Here is an 11,948-nt window from a genome sequence, read left to right as displayed (position 1 = left end):
AAGGTGCCCCCACTTTTGACAAATTAAGCATTACACCACATAAACTTCTCAATAGAGTTGATTTCTATGATGAAGTCATTGGTATTTGTAATGCAAGCCTTAATGGAGAGTGAACTTTTAAATTCCGTAAGTATGTACAACATGTGGAACAGGAAAATGAATTTATTTGTACAAAGTTTCGAATAATAGTTTTTGAATAGTTTTTGTATAACTACTCTATAATTGCCGTAGTTTAAATTTGTCAATGTCACCTTCATTTGGAAGAGAAACCATGAAAAAAAAGAGCAAACTAACATAGTTGATAGTGATTAAAAATTCTTTGATTAATTCCTCTTGGTTGAATGTGTACACTCCTTAATTATATAAAAAAATATCTTAATATCACTAATCTAAAGGTAGTATACTATTTAATCATTTTGCCAAATTTTTGTATTACAGTTATAGATTCTATCTTCTAATAGACGTTTGTGTTGGATGATTTATATATCTATAATTGGTTATTCAAACTAAGAATTCTCCGTCATATGTTACTCTCTAAAGATCTTATTAGCTTTATAGATGTTACTTTTGGATTAATGAGACAAGATCAACAAAACATGACTTGTATATAATTATATCTAGACGATACTGCAATGTTATGATGGATAGGTTGGTCTTATTTTACTATATAATCTAAGTAATTATATGGTTTATGAATATGAAGAGTTATATATTGCAGGATTTATTCAAATGTTCATATGATGAGAAAAAAAATTTGTCTTTTAAATTTTATTTTATTTTATATTTCCACTTTATGATATATGATTTATTGATTATGAGAAAGAACGAAATGTTGATCTATGTTTAGGAGAAAAATATACCTATAAGAGTTGATTCGCATGTGTTTGTATAGTAATTAATAAAGTATATATGGTTACAACTTAATCTAATAGTTCTCACACTATAAAATAAGAGATAACTTTTTTTATTGCATTGTGTTTCCTATTTTTCCGCGCATCGCGCAGGTCTGCGACTAGTATATATATATATGATAGACGAAGCTGAGAGAAAGTTGGTTCCTGCATTTAAGGACGTGTTGACAAATAAGATAACTGCCTATTTAAAATTCAGACACGTATACAGTTTTTTAAAAATAAAGCCACACGTTACAACGCTTGGCTTTTAAAACCCTGCCACGTTTGCAATTAAAAAAAAAAGGTGTAAATTAAGTAACCGGTTTTTTTATTAAAAAAAAAAAAAAAAAACCATTTGACTGCCTTTTTAGGTATGTTAAAAATGAAGTCCGGTTTTTTTTAAAAAAAATTGTAGTTAAAAAGACCCTAGCCATCTCTTTTCATCAGATTACACTTTATATCTTTTCTCTCTCTAAAAGAAATCACCTAACAATACTGCGACACAGAGAAAGGGAAGAAGGGGAAAAAAATTGGGTTTATATATAATAGCAGAAGCTGAAAGAAAGTTGATTCCTACAATTAAGGAAGTGTTGCCATGTAGGAAAAGTGCCTATTTAAAATTCAAACATGTATACAATATCTTTAAAAAATCGTACGGTGCATTATTTGGAAATGCTTCCTATCACAGCGTTAAAACAGTCAGACGATCTAAAAATCAGACACGTGTCAGTTAAAAAGCAATAAGATATATTCTTTCACAATTTTGACCCCGTTTGATAATTTGTCAGTATATAAACAAAAGAATAACCGGTTAAAATACAATTAGGCTTGCAACATGGACATTCTAAAAATAAATTAAAAAAAAGGCTTGCGATATAGAGATTAAAAAAAAAATAAAAATAAAAATAAAAAAGCTTGCGATACGGAGATGAGATTATGAGAAGGAGACAAAGGTCGTACGGCTGGCCGGCTGTCACCATCATTCTCCCACCACTGTTGGTCCTTTGCCAGACTTAGACCACCAAAACCGGCACCGGTAACCTAAAGGTGCACAGAAGATTTGAGATACGGACATAGAGAGAACTACCATTGGTAAGTTTTTTTTTTTTTTTCCATTCTTTCTTAGATCTGGGTATGAAATATGAATTAGTTTTGAGAAATTTGGTTGGATTGATTTGTATTTAGGTATTTGGGTTACATTGGGTTTTGATTTGATTTTTTGGATTTGATTTAGTTTCTCAGTATACTAAAAACTTTTGGGACAATTTGGATTCAATTAATTTTGTGTTTGATTTTGGTTTAGTTTTAGGGTATTTATAATTGGGTTTGGATAATCAAGGTTTCGAGGCCAAAAATCCGAGAATGGTAGAAAGAGAGTCAGTTAGACACAGAGTGCAGAGAGATCGGCCGATTGGAGTTTTTTTTTGAAGAAGAAGAAGAGGAAGAATAATCGTTAGACTGTTAAGTCAATGCACCATGGATTGAGAGAGGGGCACCACCACAAATTCTGTCATCACCGTAAGCCTCCACCCATTATCAGACTAACGAAATTGCTACCGGTAAAATTCTATTTTAAACTAAAAAATTAAGGGTTTTTGGTTTTTATTTGGAGAATCAATTGGGGGTTAATTATGATTTCGATAAGTGTTTTGGGCAAGGTTTGGTTTTGATTAAGGGATTTTGGTTAGAAGAAGTTTTGTTTTTAGGGTATTTGGCTGGGCTCAATGTTTAGGGTACTTAGAATCGATTTTGAATATTTGGGTTGCTTTGATTTTGAGTTCACATAAAATGACGATTTGCTTTTTTACTCAAAGCACAAACCTTTGAGTAATCACAACTACACTAAAGTTTTATTTTAAATTTTAAAGTTTTTGCATTTATTGTTTCTGAATAGTCCCTTTTTTAAAGCCATTGGAACTATGTAGATCAATCTTGAACCACTCTGAGTACTGTTAAGAATGTACCTTCATTTGAAATTGAAATTAAAAAGAGAGAAATAAATTAGAGAAGAAGATAATTATTTGAAGTGGTAATTTTGGATCTAACTCTATCCAAGTTGCATTGGCAAGTGTATCTATTGTATAGATATAGTTGAATTCCTAATTTATTATAGAGAAACTTAGTACAAATTATACTATGATTGATTGCACCAGTTTCATTTAATAGCTCCTTATGGTGATTGTTAGGAAACATTATCTAGGACATTAGGTGAACTGCCCTGTTTCTTAAATTCTTCTCCTACCACTTTCTTTCTCTGCCACATATCTCTGCTTTGTTCATTATATGCATGCTTAAATTTATTTAGTTTTACTGATCTGTTAATGTTGATAATTGCTTTAGTATGAGAGTGTTGTTGGTTTCTAAATTCAATTCGGATTACACGAGTCTAAACTGCTCCTAATTAAGAATTTATAAATTTGATTGGGTTTGTTTCCACCTCATTATTTCTTTATGTAATTTCTTAGCCCACCAAGGAGCTTAAATATAATTGCAATCTCATGATTTTTGTTTTTCCTAAAGGTGGTACAATAAAGATTGAGGAAGCAGAGAGCACATACTCCTAAGGAAATGTAAGTAAATTCTTTTTCCTTTCTTTTAGTGAAATTTTTGTTCTTGAATAATTTTAATATTATTTTTCTATGATTAATGTTGCATGTTTGTTTTCTGTTTGATAACAAGATAGCATCTTTTTTTTTTAAATCTTTTTTGGCTTGAGAACAAGTTAGTATCTTTATTTGAAATTTGATTTCGGGTTCTTTTTTTTCTCCATTTTTTGAGGGTTGCATGTGAAACGATTTCTGGGTTTGTGAGGATTTGTGAAATTAAAGGGTTTTTATTTTATTTTTTCCCTCAACAAAAGATATATAGTGGCACTTCATGGTGGTGCTTTTGCTCCTAAGATTGGCCTTTTGATATAATTGAAAGGCACTCTTTAGGAACTTTGCTCTTCTCCTAATAATTTTTCTGTTGTGTGACATTCATGCTAAGAAAATGGTCCTATTATATTCCTTTCATACTTGGGATGTTTTTTGTGTTACCAATATGTTAATGTTCCTATTAAGAAGTTGGCTCAGTTTGCATTTCATCTGAGTTAAACTTCTCCTAAAGGAAAGTAAGTGTTGTTGTCTCCAAGTTTCCAATTGTAACTCACACCAAAGTCCTTTTTCTCTCTTTTTTTTTTTCTTTTTTTTGGGGGGGGGGGGGGGGGGGGGGGGGGGTTGTTTGCAAATGGGAATTGGGGGTTCCTTTTGGTGTTGGGATAATTTTAGAATTTAGAGATTTTAAAGATTGGTTCATTTAGGAAATTTTTGGGACTTCCTTTTTTTTGTTTTGTTTTGATCACTATTACATATGTAGAAGTTTTTATGTCGATATCAATTTCCAATCATTAGATTCGATCCGTATGTTGAACCCTAAGCATGTAATAATTCTAATAAATTTATTGTGAAAATAGGTAGGAGGGTGATTACTAATTTACTGTCAACACTTTGGTTCATTTATACTTCTAAGACATGTTGCATTGAGTGATTTATTTAGAAAAATTACTGATTTTCTCAAAATTTGCTATAACCTCAGTGATTTTTTCCCCTAGGGGATATTAAAAATAAGCAAATATGGGGTTTTTGGATGTCACCCTTGATGTACTCATAAAACATGATACTGATTAATAAGTTCTTTTTTACAGAGTTTTGATCAAAGTTAATTCTTAAATTACCTATTTGTGTATTTCTTTTTGGTGTTTTCTCAAAGTTACATTGACACTTATGGTTTTTGTAAACTCAAGAGAATGACTGGGATTCAAAGTTTTGAAGTATGACTTTTTCCAACATGCATGTCAATATTTGATAGGCATAAGAGCATTGATAGGCTTAATCAATGAAGCAGGAACCTATGTTGCAATAATGTAGAAATTAAAAAAACTATTAATGTTGCAATCAATATTATAAAATAAAAAATAAAAACTATGAAATTAATGTAGAAATAATAGTCTATCTGAAGTGAAGGAAATGTCTATACCTAGTGAAAAGAAGGAATTTTAGCATCAATTCTGTTCTCTAATGTATAACTCTAACTAATTGATGTGGTTAAATTTGTTCAAAACGAGATTTTAGATGCAATTTCTCTAGCATGTATGCGCTTCAACTTTGGACATCAATTTAGTAAAAATTTCCAAAGAACTATTTGATTTACAACTAATCACATAATAAAACAGCTTGAATTGCAAGAATTACGTGCTTTTAATTATTAATAAAAATTTGCTTGACACTATAGTGCTTATGACCATTACACATTTGAAACTTCCATAGTGGAAATTTGGTGGCTGGGATTGTAAGATGCATTCTTAGAATTCAAACTACAAAAGATGCAAAGTGTAACTTGGAAGGAAAAAAATATGTATTTATTTTTCTTTTCCAATTTTGTTTAGGTTCTTTTGTTCTTTTATGGCTTTTAGGTATTTAATTTAGATGATGTTAGTGTATTAAAAATTGCAACTGTTAACTATGTTCGATGCATTTTTTATCTATTTAAGAATAGAACATCAATCTTGGGCATCTACATTACAATTTGGATTTCCCTAGCAGAGGTGTAAGTGATTCTGTTGGTTAGTGCTAAGTGTTAGCTATAAAAGATATTATAATACTTTTAAGTACATCCGAATTCCTTTGAACTATCAGCTATGCTTTTTCTTTTCAATTAGTTACTCTATTAGAGTCATTTAGATTCAAAGCACCAAATTTAGAGAATTTAAGGTGGTGTTTTTACATAAATGTTTGGTTTTGGTTTTGGTTTTGGTTTTTCCACATTTAAATTTTGCTTCTTAAAGTGTTTCTACTGACAGAAATTAAAAGATTTTTTCTTTGTATCTATACATTGGAATTTTACCTTATAATATTACAAGTGAAACAGAGTTGGCATTTACAATGCATCAGAGTCAGAATATGGCTAAGCGCACTGAATTGTTTTTTGGTTAATGAGTTCTTAGACTTAATTTTCTGCTATGGGGAATTTTGGACTTTTGGCATTGTTATTGAACCTGACTCTATATCACACGATTGTCATTTTTGTTTTTTGAAGTGATTGGCATTAACAAGCCTTTATTGAAAATATTAACTGTTGTACATCATGCTGAGTGCCTTAAATATTATTAGAAGCTCAAAAACAATTTTGTTCTACAAAAAACACGTAGAATTCCATGAAAAGCGTTAACCATGATGTATGTATGTATACTTTCTTAAATTTATGAGTTCTTACATTCTCTTCTTTCCTATTACTAACCAATCATAAATAGCTGGTGTTTGGGGGCTCTCTAATTTGGAGATCAAATAGGTAGCCCTTGCATTGGGATTTTGTTGAGTGCTGAGTGGGTTCCTTATGGATATGCATACAAGTATTGATCGATCCCTGTAGAGCTGAGTTGTGCTGTAAGCCTGTAAGGTTGGCCATTGAGTTTTGTTTTCAAGAACATTCTTTGCATTGCTTGAAATATGAGGATCTAGGGTGATCCCTTGAGAACATATCTCAAAATTAGTTAGATGTGTGACATTGTATTAGAAGGAAATAACAAGCTCAGACACTAAGATTGTTTCTATTGGAGTGATCATTTCAAAAGTTGAAGTGAACATTAAAATAGAGGGCAAAAACTTGAAGATATAACATTCAATTTCCTGATAATTAATGTTACCCCTTGAATTTTTCATAATATTATGTAGTCTGATGCATATTAGTTACTATGCACATCTGCTTGGTACATAAGAAATTCTCATGAAATTAAAAATAATATATTAGACCTTCTTATGATACCTTGAAAGCCAATGTAATACAGAAAAGCAATATTAACTTCGTTTATAAGAGAACTGTAACTTATTGTTTAAGGATTTATTAGATGTTTGTGAATTTTTGAAGCACATTTTACTTAAGTGAATTATTACAGGACACAAAACACAAATTTGTAAGAAAAACAAAAGAGGACAGCAATTCTCTATTTGCAGCTTCCATTCCTGCTGAAGATGGAAAATGAGATGATGATAGCATGCCTATTCAAATGCTTCCCAAACGAAACAATGCTACTAAACAAAATGCATCAAAGAAGAAGCAAAATTGAAGAAGGAAAAATAGCAACTACAGAATTCAATTTAATTTTCAATTTTTGTTTTCCCTCCTATGTGTTCTACTCTTTTTAAAGAGGGATTGAAATTGTAGAACTTTGAAATCTGAAAGTGTAATGTTCTTTATATTAAGTTGATTATTTCATAGATTTTAGTCAATATTTCACCCTATCTGCATAATTACCAGGGTTAGCTACTTTAAAATTTTATTTTAATGGTAGACAATTGCAAAAAATGTATTTTGTTATTGTAACTTTATGGTTGCTGGTGTGTGAATTTTCATTAATAAAACAACGAATGCGATTGCTATTAAGTTGATAGGAATTGCATGTAATTCATTTAGTAGATAATGTTTGGTTGGTGGACACCTCTTATTCTTTGAGTTTCACACTATAGAATACATTCAAAGATTGTATGTGCCAGCCAATGTGGCATGACCACAAAGCTGAAGCTGCAAAGGAGTATCAAACATTTGCAGTGTGAATTACTCTTTAATAAGCATTTGGCTGCTATAAGATTCACACGCAAATAAATCATTGTAAGATACTGAATTCCAAAAGAAAATAAACAATTTTAAATACATCAGTTATGATTAAGCCTTAAATGAAATCTAATTGATAAGGAACATAAATGTCATGCCAATTGAAACCAAATGGACCCCAAAACACTATTCACGGTAATTTGACAAAAACACAAAAACATCAAAATTGAATATTACAGTAGCTCTATTACTAAAGTTCTACAATTTTTCTAAGTCCTACAATATGTCAAATGGGCAAATAATGCTGTCATAAAATAAATAAATAAATAATTCAAGTTTTTATCAAGAATTATATTACTTGGTAAGACAAATTTTTATCTAGCTTGATAACCATTTGGATTAGCTTTTAGCTTTTAACTGTAAGCTTTTTAACTTATTTGCTTACGTACCTTCTCATAAAGTCCCAAGATTTTCTAGATACAAATACATTGCTGTCTTTTTTCATAATAATAATAATAATAATAATAATAATGATAATAATGATAATAATAATAATAATAATAAATTTAAAAAATGCAAAGATGCTCTATTCATGTACTTCTTCTCTACTGAATAGGTACAATATTATTCTAATAATTTGTCAGGCTCCTCTGTAAATACCACCAAAGTTTGGGTTGTGATGACTGAGAATGAAGCTGTTGGAAAATATTGGACCAATTCTAGGAATAATGAATGCTAGCTAACTTAAGAATAATCCTACGTGATAAAGATACAAAGGGAAGAGATTAAGTTTCAAATAAATGTTGTTAGGACAACTTTTAATATAAGAGGAAAATCTATATTGATCATGCAAATCTTTGTGTTCGTAACCATATTTCAACATGCATGCTTTAGAATGTACAATAATCATAATTTTTTTGTAAATAGAATTATGGAATTTTTTGGGTTAATTATTGCATTTTAAAATAATAAACAAACAAATTGATAACTAACATATTTTATACACTTTGCAACATTATCATCATTATCTGAACAACTAACCATCCACCCCCTTCCATATTTTACCATTACATTAAGGGTCCGTTTGAATAAAGCTTATTGCTGAAAACTGAAAACTGAAAACACTGTAGCAAAATAAATTTTAAATGTGTAAATAGTGTCGTGGGACCCATTTTTAATAAAAAAATTCTGAAAATTGAAGTTTGGGGTCCTGTGAACAGTACAAAGGAACCTACAGATGTGCTGAAAAGGGCAGAAAAGTCAACAATATGCGGCTACTATTCATGAACAATAGCATTTGTCCCCAAGTCCAAATCTTCTGTCTCACGTTTCCTACTCCACTCTATACTCTACCAATAAAAACTTGCCACGTGTTTATCTAATTAATTAAATACTATCATTATTGACTTATTAATGCTACGGTTATTAATTAATAGTAGTATTTAATTAATTAGATACACACATGGCAAGTTTTTATTGGTGGAGTATAGAGTGGAGCAGGAAAAGTGAGACAGAAGATTTGGACTCTTTGTCTCCCCCTGACACGTGCAGCAGCAAAAGAAGGAAAAAAAAAAAAAGCAAAAAACGCAAAACACTCAAAACGCAGCCATTATAATCTGTATCCAAACGGATACTAAGTATAATATATTAAGTTGATTTTTTTCTAACTCATAAAATGATCCCGCGCATTGCACTGGTTAAACACTTGTATGTATTTAAAGCTAAAGCTAAAAGAAAACTCAACTAAATCCCAAATTTGAGTCTAATTTATGCTATATGTGTGTCTCATCCTTTTTTTTTTTTTTTAAATTTGGTGCAACTTTTTACTACACTACAAAAATCAAGGAATCTAATTTAAATATCTTATTTTTTGTGTTAAATGAGTTATTAAGTGTGAAAAATATAGAATCAAAATTAATAATAAACCTTAAAAAAGTCACCATCATTGATTCATTTTTCTTATGGTATTATTATTATATAAATAACAGTTAGACAAACTAAAATTAAGAATTTCATGGATCACAATTCAAATGATTTTTTTTTCATTTGTTTCAAATAAACTTATATTTATTTTATTAGTAGCTATTTTATATTTTCAAATATACAAACATTATATATATATATATATTATATGTGTAATCGTGGTAAAATTTTAATACAGATTTAGTTATTATTTACGAAGTTGCAAGCTAAACATATTGGAAACTTACCTAAACTATTGACAAATTTATGAGTTCCAAGAAAGCTAAAGCCAAACATGCAATTTGTGATGGATATAGCACTCTGGGAACAAAGTAGTTAGATAGTTGTTAGCACTCAAACAAACAAACAAACAAAAAACTGGACTATTGCGGCGGGTCAAAACTACCACAAAAACCCAAAAAAACCGTTGTTAAAGATCCATTTGGCCTATTGCAGTAGTTCTACCGACCAACCTTGCAATGCTGCAATAGGTCCATTGCGGCAGTCACAAAAAGCGCTGCAATAGATTGCCCATTTAGTGGCGCTTTTGGCCTATTGCAGTGGGCAGAAAACCACCACCATATGAGGTTACAATTCGGGTCAAATGACCTTTTAGCGACAGGATAGATCTGCCACTATAGGGTTTATTAAACAATAGACTCTACGCACCTTTTAGCGGCAGTTACACCCGCTGCTATATATGTGTGAGGCTTTAGCAGCGGGCTATAAATGCCGCTATAGGTTTCCAATTATTTCATAATCATAGTCTTCAGCAGTGGATTTTGCCCACCGCTATAGGTTTTTTTTTTTTTTTTTTCAAAACCACATTTTTATTACAAATAACATGTAATAATTTTAGCTCTACTAAGACAATACCACAAATTTAACTAGATAACACCACAAATGCCTCAAAATTAACATTATATTAACATAGAAATATACTATCAAATACATAACATTGTCTATAACCATCATCATAAAATTAACAAAAGAAAAGATGTGGTCCTTTGTACACAAAAAGTCCTTCAACACTTAAATTAAACTAATACCATAATCAAAGTTTCAAAGTGTTTCAAAACATTTTTCAACACTTGCAAAAAATGTGTTTGTTCAAAGGTGGTTCTTTGTACACAAAATGTCCTCAAACACCAACATAAATTTATAAGTTGCTTGGTTGATGGGATGTTTTTGGAAAGCTGGGATTGTAAGAGAGCTGGGGATTGGAGGATCGGAGAAATGTCCTACATACAAAAAAAAAAAAAAAAAGGTGATAAATAGGACACAACGATATCAAATATTGGAATCCAAAATTGCTTAATGTATGAGCATTAGAAGGGAAATTTGGAGTTTCAAAGGCTGCAACTACAGTATGGAAATCACAATACAACTATCAAACACCTTAAAGTATAAACATTCTATTGAGTGAAAGGAAGGCTATAAGAACTAGGGGAAAGCTAGAGGGTGAGCTTGAAGTGCTTTAGTATGCTAGAGAAAGGAAGACTTAAAGAGCGAGAGGGAAGCAAGACAAAAGAGTGAGAGCTTTCTAAAAGAGTGAGAGCTTGAAGTGCTTCAATATGCTAAAGAGTGGAAAAAGAAGGCTAAAAGAGCGAGAAGAAAGCTAGAGAGTAATGTTGCTGTGAAGAAAGAGACGAGGATGACCAAATATTTAAAGGGGAAGAAAGTTACCGTTACTACTTTTCCTTTACGAATTTTCTTAGAAAGTTACATTAATTATCCATAGCTTTATGTTTTTTCAAAGAAACTTACCGTTACTAGTCTTCCTCTGTGAATTTTCTTAGAAAGCTACCGTTATATCATGCACAACTTTATGAATTTTCTTGGAATGTTACCGTTATCATGCATAGGAAAATGAGGAGGCACCATGTGATAGTGTTGACTGTTGAGCCCTTTTGAACAGAGAGAACCATTTGGACCCAATAGTTCCCTTTTTGCATCAACGAAGCTAATGCAAAATTTCTTAGAACAATCATGCTCATGCATTGGCATAGTAAAGCATCTTCATTGACAAAAGCTATTAATGAATATTGATTTTATTTGGCCTTATAAATCTTGATTGACAATGATAGATGTTATTAGAGAGATTTGATTGCTATTAGATTTTTATTCTCATATGTGATGTAATGTCATTATGAGCTTATTTTCTTTCCATATTTGACATAATTAGAAGAGCCTATTAAAAGACCCCTGGACTCACTATTGTAGATAGTTGATCGTGGATTAATGAAGTTTGGGTTGGAATTTTTCTTTCACTGCTTGGTGGCAATGGTGATTGTAGTGTTCCTATCCTTCTCCAATGCTTGATGTTCAATCTCATAGATCTTTTTTTTTTTTTTTTGATAAATCATAAATCATTCTCATAGATCTTATGAACCGATCAATGCAATATCGAAAATGGGTCCCCTGCATAAAAATGAATCATGTGAACTAATCTAAAAATACATGTTATTACAGTATTAGTGCCACAGTACATAAAACGCAAGACTT

The 11,948-nt window shown here is 30.9% G+C and overlaps 1 long non-coding RNA gene across 1 annotated transcript; it reads left to right on the top strand.

Moving 5' to 3' along the window:
- The first annotated feature begins 1,835 nt into the window (after positions 1–1,835).
- Positions 1,836–7,295, top strand: LOC142636996 (uncharacterized). The gene is made up of 3 exons (XR_012844455.1): positions 1,836–1,985; positions 3,414–3,463; positions 6,826–7,295. It is a non-coding gene; the product is annotated as an uncharacterized LOC142636996 (long non-coding RNA).
- The last annotated feature ends 4,653 nt before the right edge of the window (positions 7,296–11,948 follow it).

Source organism: Castanea sativa, chromosome 5, assembly GCF_040712315.1.
Source record: "Castanea sativa cultivar Marrone di Chiusa Pesio chromosome 5, ASM4071231v1".
NCBI classification, from domain to species: Eukaryota; Viridiplantae; Streptophyta; class Magnoliopsida; order Fagales; family Fagaceae; genus Castanea; species Castanea sativa.
This window is presented reverse-complemented; position numbering and strand designations above follow the sequence as displayed.